Raw genomic sequence first — 11,425 nt, 5'->3', positions numbered from 1 at the left:
AGGGAGGGTAGAAATTACAGAGACACTGGCCGTAACCTTTCAATCTTCTTTGGACTTGGGAAGTGCAAAAAGACTCGACAATTGCAAATATTATGGCCTTGTTCAAGAAAGATTGTAAGGATACCAGAAAAAATAGAACATTACAATGCATTACAGGCCCTTCAGTCCTCTGTTGCGTCGACCTGTGGAATCAACCTGAAGCCCATCTAACCTACACTTTTCCATTCTTGTCCATACACCTATCCAATCACCATTTAAATGCCCTTAAAGTTGCAGGCAGTGTGTTCCATGCCCCTACTACTCTGAGTAAAGAAACTACCTCTGACATCTGTTCTATATCTATCACCCCTCAATTTAAAGTTATGTCCCCTCGTGCTAGCCATTGCAATCCAAGGAAAAAGGCTCTCACTGTGCAACCTATCTAAGGCTCTGATTATCTTATATGTCTCAATTAAGTCACTTCTCAACCTTCCCTTTAATGAAAACAGCCTCTAGCCCCTCAGCCTTTCCTCGTAAGACCTTCCCTCCATATCAGGCAACATCCTGGTAAATCTCCTCTGAATCCTTTCCTAAGCTTCCATACCCTTCCTATAATGCAGTAACTGGAACTGCCGGCAATACCCCCAAGTATGGCCGTCCCAGACAGCCTGTACAGTTGCAGCGTGATCTCGTGGTTCAGAAACTCAATCCCTCTGCCAATAAAAGCTAACACACTTTATGCCTTCTTAAAAATCCTATCAACCTGGGTGGCAACTTACATGGATCTAAGTACCTGGATACCGAGATCTCTCTGTTCATCTACACTACCAAGAATCTTACCATTAGCCCAGTACTCTGCATTCCAGTTACTCCTTCCAAAGTGAACCACCTCACACTTTTCCACATTAAATTGCATCTGCCACCTCTCAGCCCAGCTCTGCAGCTTATCTATGTCTTTCTGTAACCTACAACATCCTTTGTTACTATTCACAACTCTCCTGACCTTAGTGTCATCTACAAATTTACTAACCCATCCTTCTATGCCTTCATCCAGGTCATTTATAAAAATAACAAACAACAGTGGAACCAAAACAGATACTTGAAGAGCACAGCAATTCAGGCAGCATCCGACGAGCAGCAAAATCGACGTTTCGGGCAAAAGCCCTTCATCAGGAATAAAAGCTTTTATGCCTTTTATTCCCGATGAAGGGCTTTTGCTCGAAACGTCAATTTTGCTGCTCGTCGGATGCTGCCTGAATTGCTGTGCTCTTCCAGCACCACTGATCCAGAATCTGGTTTCCAGCATCTGCAGTCATTGTTTTTACCTCCAAAACAGATACTTGCTGTACCCCGCTAATAACTGAACTCCAGGATGAATATTTCCCATCAGCCACCATCTCTGTCTTCTTTCAGCTAGCCAATTTCTGACCCAAATCGCTAAGTCACTCTCAATTCCATGCCTCCATATTTTGTACAATAGTCTACCATGCGGAACCTTATCAAACACCTTACTGAAATCCATATACACAACATCAACTGCTTTACCCTCATCAACCTGTTTGGTCACCTTCTCAAATAAATCAATAAGGTTTGTGAGGCATGATCCACCCTTCACAAAACAGTGTTGACAATCCCTACTCAACTTATTCCTTTCCAGATGATTATAAATCCTATCTCTTATAACTCTTTCCAAAACTTTACTCACAACCAAAGTAGGGCTCAAAGGTCTATAATTTCCAGGGTTGTCTCTACTCCCCTTCTTGAACAAGGGGACATTATGTGCCATCCTCCAGTTTACTGGCAATATTCCAGTGGACAATGATGACATAAAGATCAAAGCCAAAGGCTCGGCAATCTCCTCCCTGGCTTCCCAGAGAATCGTAGGGTAAATCCCATCCGGCCCAGGGGACATATCTATTTTTACACTTTCCAGAATTGCTAACAACTCCTCCCTATGCACCTCAATCCCACCTAGTCTAGTAGCCTGTATCTCAGTATTCTCCTTGACTACTTTGTCTTTTTCTTGCGTGAATACTGATGAACAGTATTCAGTTAGCGCTTCCCCTATCTCCTCTGACTCCACGCACATATGCTAGAGAAATTAATGGGATTAAAGCCTGATAAGTCCCCTGGACATGACAGGATGCGTCCTAGGATATTAAAGGATGCAGCTCACCATTAGAAACCATGCACTAACAAGTATGATTGTCCACTCAGGAAATTCTCTGTCATTGGTTACAGGTCCTGTTGGTCATTGTGTGGTTGATGAACCCAATCCTATAGCCACATCTCCAATCACACATTTAGCAGGTGTCCATGGCCTCAAGATCAGTGAGAGTCCTTTTTCAGATTCACTGTTCTCAAATTATTGTATTGTTTCAAGTTTCTCCAAGTAGGTTTTTTTTTTCTGAGGGAAGGAACTAACTATTGAGGTAGTGGATGCATTAGTATTCCAGAAATTTTTAGATTCTGGAAAGTTTCCAGAGGATTGGAAGACTGCCAATGTAACACCTTTATTTGAAAAGGGAAGGAGGCAAAAAAAGGTAACTTTAGGCCAGTTACTTTAACGTGTTAATCCATAAAGGAGTAAGTCAAACAGACAGGGCAGGCAGGAAAAAGTAGAGAATGAGGTAGGACTGAAATTAAACTGCATTTATTTCAATGGAAGAGGCCTAACGGGTAAAGCAGCTAAACTCAGGGCATGGTTAGGAACATGAGACTGTGTTGTCATAACAATTACAAAGATGTGGCTCAGGGATGGACAGGACTGGCAGCTTAGTGTTCCAGGATATAGATGCTTTAGGAAGGATTGAAAGGGGAGCAAGAAAGGAGGGGAAGTTGTATTTTTGATTAGGGGTAACATTATGGTTGCATTTAGAGAGGATATTCCTGGGAAGATGTGCAGGGAAATTATTTGGGTGGAACTGAGAAATAAGAAGGGGATGATCACCTTACTGGGATTGTACTATAGCCTGGGAGAAAATGAGGACTGCAGATGCTGGAGATCAGAACTGAAAAATGTGTTGCTGGAAAAGCGCAGCAGGTCAGGCAGCATCCAAGAAGGAGGAAAATCGACGTTTTGGGCATAAGCTGAAGAAGGGCTTATGCCCAAAACGTCGATTCTCCTGCTCCACATGAGATAGCTTTGATAAATAGTGTTAAGGAGAATCCAAAGGAATTCTACAAATACATTCAGGACAAAGGGTAACTAGGGAGAAACTTCATAAAGATTAATAAGGTCGCCTATGTATGGAACCGCAGGAGATGGCGGAGATACAAAACAAGTAGTTTACATTATTGTTTACTGTGGACAAAGATATAGAAGATATAGAACATGGGGAAATAAATAGCGACATCTTGAGAAATGTCCATATTACACTGGAGGTGCTGGATGTCTTCAAATGCAAAGAGGTGGATAAATCCCTAGGACCTGATCAGATCACTTCCCCAAGAACTCTGCAGGAAGCTGGGGAAGTGATTGCTAGGTCCCTTGCTGAGATATTTGTATAATCGATAGCCACAGGTGAGGTGCTGGAAGACTGAAGGTTAGCTAGCATGTTGCCACTATTTAAGAAAGGTGGCAAGGAAAAACCAAGAACTGTAGACCCCAGTGAGCCTGACATTGGTGATGGGCAAGTTGTTGGAGGGAATTCTGAGGGACAGGATTACATGTATTTTGAAAGGCAAGGACTGATTAGGGATAGTCAACATGCCTTTGTTATGTAAAATAGTGTCTCACTAACTTGACTGAGTTTTTTGAAGAAGTAACAAAGGGGATTGATGAGGCCAGAGCGGTGGAAGTGGTCTAAATGGACTTCAGTAAGGCATTCAACAAGGTTCATGGTAGACTGATTAGCAAGGTTAGATCACATGAAATAGAGGCATAACTACCCATTTGGATGCAGAAGTGGCTCGAAGGACGAAGACGGAGGGTGGTGTTAGAGGATTACTTTTCAGACTGGAGGTCTGTGACCAGCGGTGTGCCACAAGGATTGGTGCTGGGTCCACTGCGTTTTGTCATTTATATAAATTGTTTGAATGTGAACATAGGAGGTATGGTTAGTAGGTTTGCAGATGACACCAAGATTGGAGGTATAGTGGACAGCAAAGAAGTTACCTCAGAGTACAACTGAATTTTGATCAGGTGGGGCAATTGGCCAAGGAGTGGCAGATGGATTTCAATTTAGATAAATGTGGGGTGCTGCATTTTAGAAAGGCAAATCAGGGCAGGACTGATACACTTAATGGCAAGGTCCTGGGGAGTACTGCTGAATAAAGAGACCTTGGAGTGCAGGTTCATAGTTCCTTGAAAGTGGAGTCACAGGTAGATAGGCATTTGGTTTGCTTGCCTTTATTGGTCAGTGCATTGAGTATCGGAGTTGGGAGGTCATGTTGCAGTTGTACACGACATTAGGCCATGATTGGAATACTGTGCAATTCTGATTTCCCTGCTATAGGAAAGATGTTGTGAAACTTGAAGGTGTTCAAAAAAGATTTACAAGGATGTTGTCATGGTTGAAGGGTTTGAGCTAGAGGGAGAAGCTTAGTAGACTGGACTATTTTCCATGGAGCATTGGAGGTTAAGGGGTGACGTGAGGGTCATGTATGAGTAAATACACAAGGTCTTTTCCCTAGGTCGAGGGAGGCCAAAACTAGGCCATAGGTTTAAGGTGAGAGGGGAAAGATTTAAAAGGGATCTAAGGGGCAGAGGTTGGTGCATAAATGGAATGAGCTGTCAGAAGATGTGATGGAGGTTGGTACAAATACAACATTTAAAAGGCCTTTGGAAAGGTATATGAATAGGAAAGGTTTAGTGATATGGGCCAAATGCTGGCAACTAGGACTGAATTTATTTAAGATACCTGGTTGGCATGGACAAGTTGGAACAAAGAATCTTTTCTGAGATGTATATCTTTATTACTCTAAATGTAATAACAGAGCATTTAGAAATGCATAATATAAACAAGCCGAGTCAGCATAACTTTACAGAGGGAAATCGTGCCTGATAAATTTATTACAATTCTTTGTGGAGGTAACAAGCTGGATAGATAAAGGGGCAGTAATAGATTTAATACATTTTGATTTTCAGAAGACATTTGTTAAGATGCCACATACTAGGCTTCATGGTGTTGGACAAATATGAATAGAGGATTGGGTAACATTTCAAAAACACAAAGTTGAGCCAAGGGGTGCTATTTTTCAAGTGGCAACCTGTAACTAGTGATGTGCTACATTGTTCAGTGCTGGCCCTCAATTATTTACAATAGATATGAATGACTTGGATGAGCAAAGTGAATCCACTCAAGCCAAATTTGTGGGATGACACAAAAATGGGTGGTGACGTAGAGTCTAATAGTTAGCAGATGGAATGTAACGTGGGGAAATGAGAGGTTATGCACATTGGCAGGAATATTAAAGGATTTAAATGGTTTACAAATAGAGAAAGACTGGAGGAAGCTGCAGAACAGTGTTTTGGGATCCCTCATCCACAAATTACAAAAAGGTAGCATCCAAGTTCAGTATGTAGTCGTGAAGGGAAATGGAATGTTGGCTTTTATTTCAAAGGGAATGAAGTAAAAAGGGAGGGAGTTTTGCTAAAACTATTCAAGGCATTATTCCAGCTGAGGTCTGACTGATGTGAAGAATTTTGGTGCCCCTTATCAAAAGGAAGATATAGTAGCATTGGAAAGTTCATTAGGCTGATACCAGGTATAGGGGCAATGTCTTGGAGGAGAAATTGAGTAGATTGACCTGTACTAATTGGAGCACAGAAATGAGAAGCAACCTATTAAAATACACAATTTTTTTTAGATTAGATTACTTACGGTGTGGAAACAAGCCCTTCGGCCCAACAAGACCACACCAACCCTCTGAAGAGCAACCCACCCAGACCCATACCCCAACATTTACCCCTTCACCTAACACTACGGACAATTTAGCATGGCCAATTCACCTAACCTGCACATTTTTGGTCTGTGGGAGGAAACCAGAACATCCGGAAGAAACCCACACAGACACGAAGAGAATGTGCAAACTCCACACAGACAGTTGCCTTAGGTGGGAATTGAACCCGGGTCTCTGGCGCTGTGAGGCAGCAGTGCTAACCACTGTTATTCTTAGATGACTTCATGGAGTAGATGCAAAAAGTTGTTTCCTCTTGTGGGACAGTCAAGGACCAAATGGCATATCTGAGAATAAGAGATTGCATGTTTAAGATAATGATAGGCAGAAATATTTTCTCTTACAGGGTTGAGAACCTGGAATTCTGCACCACGGAAGGCTTTTGAGGTTGGGTCAATAAATATATTCAAGGTTGACATAGACAAATTTCATTAATTAATAAAGGAATCAAGGGTTATGGGGGAAAGTCAGGAAAGTGGAGTTGGGGATTATCAGATCAGACATGACTTTATTGAATGGTAGTGGATCAGACTTGATGGTCTGAATGGTCTGCTTCTGCTCCTTATGATTGTATGATGTGTCCTTCATAGCTTTAAAGCATGATGAAGTACGCATGGAACTGGTGGAACCAAGCTATTTTTAAAAGTTTGGAACTCCAATATACCCTGAATTCAGGCATGACAGTGAGGAATTTACTCACCTCTCCAGACTTAATTACATCAGATCCAGCTTGTGACTGTCGCATGGATCCTATGGAGTTTTTCTCTTTTTGAACAGGGTGCCACGTGGAACTTTGTCAAAAGTCATGTTACAGTCCATGTTGACTGCAATGAATATATTTTCATCATCAACCCTCCTTGTATATTTCACAATGTTAAAATTTTATGTGATGTATTTGCCCATTTTACAGTCCATGTTCTCCTAAGTGTTTTTGATTATTAATTAGAACAAATTTCAATTACATTCATCAATAGTTTTTTTTAAATGATGTCCTACTGAACCAAATTTAGGTCATTAATATATTAAAATCGAACATCAATGATTTTTACTTTTTAAAGGTATTTTGGATTCTATTGAAATGTTAAGTGGTTTTCCATCATATATATGGTTCATTTAATTTCATTGAGTTTAGCTCACTGAAAGTTCTGTACCTAGCTCCTTATATGGGAGCTTATATGGCTCAGTGGTTAGCACTGCTGCGTCACAGTGCCAGGGACTCGGGTTTGATTCCAGCCTCGGGCGACTACCTGTGTGGCGTTTGCATGTTCTCCCTGTGTCTGCATGGGTTTCCTCCAGGTGCTCTTGTTTCCTCCCACAGTCCAAAGATGTGCAGGTTAGGTGAATTCGCCATGCTATATTGCCCATAGTGTTTAGGGATATGTAGGTTAGATGCATTGGTCCGGGGTAAATTTAGGGTATGGGAATGGGTCTGGGTGAGTTACTCTTCAGACGGTCGGTGTGGACTTGTTGAGCCAAAGGGCCTGTTTGCATATTGTAGGGATTCTGATTCTATATATTTCTGACTCCCAGAAAGTGTTAACATTTATACTTCTGTGTTCATTGACTTTCACTGACTGAATCGTGAAAGTGCTTGAATCCCAGGAACTGGATTAAGTACTTAGTTCTAATCATAACTTTCTATTGGTGAGTAGTGCTGCTATGCTCTTAAATTCTATCTGCAACATTAGCTTTTTATAATCAATGTAAATTGAAAATATGAATATATATATATATGAATTTACAAAACAGACCATTTGGTCCCTCAAGCCTATTCTGCCATTCGAGAACATGGCCGATCTGTTTGTGTTTTGACTTTCATATTCCCACCTACTCCCAATAACTTTTGATTCCTTTGCCTAACAAAAATCTATCTGTCTTTATACTACTTAATGATCCTGTCTCCACTACTTTTTGAGGCAGCTTAAAATGTTGCTCAACCATCCGAGAGATTAAAAAATCTCACTTTTATCCTGAAATGGTGTCGCTTAATTTTAAAGCAATGCCTTCTAGTTCTGGACTGACACACAAAATGAAACACCCTTTCCACATACACCTTGTCAAGATTATTTGGGATCTTATACACTTCAATGAAGTCACCCCTTGTTCTTCTAAACACCAATGGAAACAAGTTCAACCTGTTCCACTTTTCCATACAAGATAACCTACACATTCCAGGTATTAATCTGTTAAACCTTCCCTAAAACACTTCTAGTGCATTTAAATATTTCTTTAAATAAGGACACCAAAACTGCACACTGTATTCAAAATGTGGGGCAGAATTTATTTACCTTTATTTGTGTAATTGAAACTATAATGGCATTTTACTCAAAGAGATGATGACGAAAGCATATTTACTAGCAATTTTCATCCATGCTACCTATGTGTCTTCATAAGACATTGTTTTACCTTTTCCTTCCTCTATGTCTAGGTCCAGTCCTGGTGGTCGCAGCTGGGGTGGAAGGACCTGCCAATTGTTGACTTTAGAATTTTGGGCAGGCAACGATGGAGGTATTTTGCCCAGAGAGCCCTGACATTTTGAGAAAATCCTGGCTGATTGTAGGTTCACCCTTCTCGATTTTTACTCACAAGATTGCCAATTGGAGAGTGGAAGTAGAATTCTTCTGAAGTGTCCTGAGAAGAGATGTCTGGGTATGTTTGAACATGATTCCTCGCACAGCTGGGTACCTATTGGCACCACCCAGTCTGCTTGTAAAGAATGGGCACCTGGAGTGAGGTTAAGGATCCTTATCCCTCTGTTGCCTTGACCTTGGTTCTGACCACTAATGGCTAAAATAATGGAATGCGAGTCTGTGCATATATGCAGCAGACATTGAGTATACCAGACCTGGCTGTTCATGATACTGTACACAGAGCAGATGCACACACAAAGGCCATATGAATAGCGCTAGTGGACTGGTAGATCAGAGTGTTTCCTGCTGCTCCTGTGTCTTTTGTGCACTTTAATAAAGCTATAAATGGCTGTCAAATGAGGTCTTCTCTTGCCTGGGACTGAACAGGTCATAGTCTCCAGCTGTCTTCGGATTGCCAGCAACATGGGGCACTTTTCCCTCAGCCAGCTGTTGAAATGTGTCAATTATGTCCTCACCAGAATGTGCTCCTGACTATAACCAAGCTGAAGTACGCACTGAGGTGTCAGTATCTGAGCTAGTGGAGGGTGAAGGAGACATCCTTGCCGATAAATTCTCAGAGGGATCTGTCTTCTTCCTCAGAGGTGGAGAAGCAGATGACTTCCTGAGGCCTCTTCAGGGCAGAGACTGCACGGATGCCACTGATGCCTGCAGGAGATGAGAGTGAATGAATTGCAAACTATGGGTAGAAGTTTGGACATCTTAAGAATATACTCACAGCTTTAGTAATAGGAAAACTGCAACACTTGTCAATGAATTTTACTTTGTTGCTGAAACATGAAGATCTTGGTATTAACATAGGAGTCGCCATGGTCCTCTCTTACTAAGCCGAGGATTCTCATGTACGGGGTGAGGAGATAAGTATCAGGCACCTCGTCACCTTTTATGGCTCTGTCTTCCCTTTTATAAGCTGTTTTTTCCTGGAATGAGACAAAGGAAGAGACTATGTGAGATGAAAGTGGCTGGCACAGCTGTGAAAGCTGATGCAGATGAGAGAAGGTTGTTGAGGTGTCCCAAGAAAAATATGAAGCACTGAGGTATGGAGAGTTAGTGGTATGAGTGGGGTGTGGATTGGGCTTGGTGTGAGTGATTAAGGGAAGATGTTCCATGTTAAAGTGGGAGTGATAGTCCATGAGCCTTCGTGGGAGGTAATTGCCATAGCAGAGTTAGAGTGAATGTGAGATAATAGAAAGAAGATGGTTGAACTTAACTTTGTGGAGCACTGAAAGCCATTAACCTTCTTCCTTCATTGGTTAGAGTTACTCTGGACCATGGATTTTGCACTGACCCAGGTGGTAGCTTTGGACCTGGTTAGCAGCTTATGCTGCCATAGTCTTCTCTGGCAGTCCTGAGGAAAGAGGATGACCCTGCTATCTCTTTGTCTATCTCCTCTGAAATCTTCAGGTTCCGGTTGGCAACATGGTGGCGATTCTCCTTTCTCAGCCATGTCATTTAGAATTATGCAGCAACCCCACACCCATTGCATAGCTGGAATTCAAATATGGTGCTTGTGGGGGTGTGACTCCCAGAAAGTTGCAAGTAGTTCCTCCAGTGGTGAGGCCAAGAGAGCATGGAGAAAGTGTGTAGAGGCATGGTGCATTCATGATGAGGTTAGAAAATTGATTCAAGCTCATGGAGAGAACAATTCTTTGAAACTCCCTGCAATTGGCATTTAGACCACAAGAACATAGCATATAAGAGCAGAATTATACAATTTGGCACATTGAATCTTCTCTGCCGTTTGATCATGGCTAAAATGTTTCTCAACCCCATTCTCCCGCCTTCTCCGTGTAACCTCTGATCTCCTTACTAATCAAGAACCTGTTTATCTCTGCCTTAAGAACGCTGAGTGACTTGGCCTCAACAGGTTTCTGTGGCATTGAGTTCCAGAGATTCAGCACCCTCTGGCTGAAAACATTCCCCCTCATCTCAGTACTAAAGGGTCTTGCCTTTATACTGAGGCTCTGCCTTCAAGTCCTAGTCACTCCTGCTATTGGAAACACTTTCTCCAGACCACTCTTTCCAGGCCTCACAATATTCTATAATGAGATCCCCTTATTCCTCCTAACTCCATCAAGTACAGACCCAGTGTCTTCAATGGCTTCTCATATGGCAAGCACTAAACAGATGTTTGGTAAAATTTAGCCGATGATTTCAACAATATCTTGTACGACTGAAGCATAACATCTTTACTTTTATGTTCAGTTTCTCTGGTGATAAAAGATAGAATCCCATTAGCATGTGGATGTAGGTTTGCTTGCTGAGGTGGAAGGTTTGTTTTCAGATGTTTTGTCACCATACTAGGTAACATACTGGATGAAGCACTGGTGGCATAGTCTGCTTTCTGTTTCAGTGTTTAGGTTTCCTTGGGTTGGTGATGTCATTTCCTGTGGTGATGTCATTTCTTGTTCCTTTACTCAGGGGGTGTTAAATGGGATCCAAGTCAATGTGTTTGTTGATAGAGTTCCAGTTGGAATGCCATGCTTCTAGAAATTCTTGTGCGTGTCTCTAATTGGTTTGTCTTTGTGTTGTCCCAGTCGAAGTGGTGTCCTTCCTCATCTGTATGTAAAGATACTAGTGAGAGTGGATCATGTCTTTTTGTGGCTAGTTGATGTTCATGTATCCTGATGACTAGTTTGCTGCCCATTTGTCCAATGTAGTATTTGTTACAGTGCTTGCAAGGTATTTTGTAAATGACATTAGTTTTGCTTGTTGTCTATATAGGGTCTTTCTAGTTCATTAGCTGCTGTTTTATTGTGTTGGTGGGTTTGTGGGCTACAATGATGCCAAGAGGTCTGAGTAGTCTGCCAGACTACTAGTTATCTAGTATGGTGATGAAACGTCTGAAAAACAAACCTTACAGCTCAGCTAGCAAACCTACATCCAAAACCTCAACC

General features: G+C 41.7%; 1 long non-coding RNA gene across 1 annotated transcript in view; it reads left to right on the top strand.

The window, feature by feature from the left end:
- Nucleotides 1-8,314: 8,314 nt before the first annotated feature.
- Nucleotides 8,315-11,425, top strand: part of LOC148148530 (uncharacterized) — a 30,639-nt gene continuing 27,528 nt past the window's right edge. The window contains exon 1 of the long non-coding RNA XR_015758753.1: nucleotides 8,315-8,529. This is a non-coding gene — a long non-coding RNA (uncharacterized LOC148148530). The remainder of the gene's footprint in view (nucleotides 8,530-11,425) is intronic.

This window comes from Chiloscyllium plagiosum, unplaced genomic scaffold, assembly GCF_037043375.1.
Source record: "Chiloscyllium plagiosum isolate Xiang-an unplaced genomic scaffold, Cpla_swu_hap1 HiC_scaffold_12, whole genome shotgun sequence".
Lineage (NCBI taxonomy): Eukaryota > Metazoa > Chordata > Chondrichthyes > Orectolobiformes > Hemiscylliidae > Chiloscyllium > Chiloscyllium plagiosum.
This window is presented reverse-complemented; position numbering and strand designations above follow the sequence as displayed.